The 2,029-nt window shown below is 41.4% G+C and overlaps 1 non-coding gene across 1 annotated transcript; it reads right to left on the bottom strand.

Moving 5' to 3' along the window:
- Window positions 1-709: 709 nt before the first annotated feature.
- Window positions 710-781, bottom strand: Trnag-ucc. The gene has a single exon. It is a non-coding gene; the product is annotated as a tRNA-Gly (tRNA).
- Between the last annotated feature and the right edge of the window lie 1,248 nt (window positions 782-2,029).

The following is a 2,029-nucleotide window of genomic DNA, read 5'->3' as shown; positions in this document are numbered from 1 at the left end:
AATGTACTCGTATTAGAAAATTAACAAGCAAAAAAACATTTTCTCAGAAGGTCTTTTGAAAGTGCTTCTTCAAAATACTCACAAGAAAAGAAGAAGTACGAAGGAACAAGACGAATTTTATTGTTTCTCCATAAAAAAAAGAGCGAAAACAAAAACAGAAAAATAAGAAAAAGAAACAGCTAAGAAAAAACGTCTTTGGGTGGAAAGTGATTATTAAATGAAGTGAAAGATTATTGGCTGTAATTTGGAAATTCCCCGCGCACGCAAGGGAAACGCGTAAGACTCCAGAACAATTCCTCAAAAGCATAAAAAATTCCAATAGCACGGGAGCTAATGTAGCCAGTTACTTACGTGTCATTGAGGTCGGGATTTGTGCATCTCATTCAAATCACCGTAATAAGATGAACTTTTTCCTTCTTTCTTGTCTTTTGCCGATGTCTTTTTATGTTCTTGGTTCATATTTAAATGTAAATGTAAATGCAGTTTCTTTGTGTTATTATACTTATTATGTCACAACTTTGGTGCTCACTGCAGCATTGCAGGATTTTCCCAATATCTCAATAATCCTAAAATCCAACGTTTACCTACCATGCTGGCACCGGTCGCTATGCGCATTTATATGTCATAGCTACTCATTTTCCCTCACGAGGCTGAGTGGGCCCCGCAACAGCCAGTCACGGAATCAATCATTTGCATGATACAAATTTCTTGACCCCGCCGGGAATCGAACCCGGGTCTCCCGCGTGGAAGGCGAGCGCAGTGACCACTACGCCATGGGAGCTGACTATACACGGGTGGAAATCTGGAAATTCTTTTCGTGTTTCGGTTTTTTCTTGCGACTCATCTGAGGTACGAAGTTTTCTGCCTTGTAAGCGCCAAGGAAGGGTTTTAATTCCCACCCAGGACGAACTTTATTCTAAAACAAGTAAAGTAAGTTCTCGGAACGACTGGGCTATAATGTCCTCTTGCGCTCTCCGAGTTTGGCACGATAATTTTAGCCCGTAATGGTCAGCAGCACTTGATGTCCTTCCGGTCACCCGTCCGAATACCAACCACGACCGATGTTAATTAACATCAGCGATTTATTGGACACTGTTGCATTCAACGTCACCAAATCCCCGGACTTTCTATTCAAAGATTTTGGAGTTTTCCAAATTTTCTCCGTAAACACAGGAAAGGTTAAAACTTCCCCCAAATCCCCCGTCCGCTTTTCTCAAAAGACCGCCAAGATAAAAAGGTGAGAAGTCTTCCATGTTTTTAAGCTTCGAGAGGAAATTAAATTAGAAAGGATTCCCCATTGATTATTTAGGAGAGATAATTGGAAAAACCACACACTCGCACCCTTTTTCCTTTTCGACCAGTGTTTCTTATCCAAAATCCGAGCCCTATTCACCGTTTTAGACCCTTTTTCCTCGTTTCCTTTTAGAGAAAATGTGGTCCCCCCTAGCCCCTTCTTCTCGCAGGTTTCGCAGGTTTTTTGTGTCCTTACATCTCTTCCTGCTTGAAAATGATTTACAAGTTACAATTCCCACTCCATTTTCAATGGAGTTTTGTAGTTTAAATACTTTCCTTTGTAAAAGATGTTTCCCCACGTCCCCTTCTTCAGATGGTGTCCTCTTTCGTAAAAGATGTTTCCCGTGTCCTCTTTTGTAAAAGATGGTCCGTGTTTTGTCCTTTGATTAATCTGTTAAGAAGGTCTTCTGGAAAATTGAGGGAGGGGAACCCATGCTCCTCCCCTCTGGTCCGCGCGAAAGAGGGGAAAAGACGGGAGCGATTAGTAAAATTTGACAAAGTTCTGAGAGTGGTGGGAGGAAGGTCGCTTGGCCAGATGCGGTCCAGCCTCCCTACTTTGAAAAATTGGGAATTTTGGTGTCACGTCGCGTTATGGAAGATGAAGAAGTATAGGCAAAATAGACATTTACGGAAATTCGGGGATTTCAAGACATGGATTGAGGGGAATTAGAAAGATTAGTAGGCTGTCCAAAGTTCAAAACAGGACTGCGACTCAGGTTTTTTTTTTTTTTTTTTT

This window comes from Diaphorina citri, unplaced genomic scaffold (genome assembly GCF_000475195.1).
Source record: "Diaphorina citri unplaced genomic scaffold, Diaci psyllid genome assembly version 1.1 scaffold10176, whole genome shotgun sequence".
Classification (NCBI taxonomy): domain Eukaryota; kingdom Metazoa; phylum Arthropoda; class Insecta; order Hemiptera; family Psyllidae; genus Diaphorina; species Diaphorina citri.
Note: the sequence above shows the minus strand (reverse complement) of the source record. Positions and strands in the feature narration are given on the sequence as shown.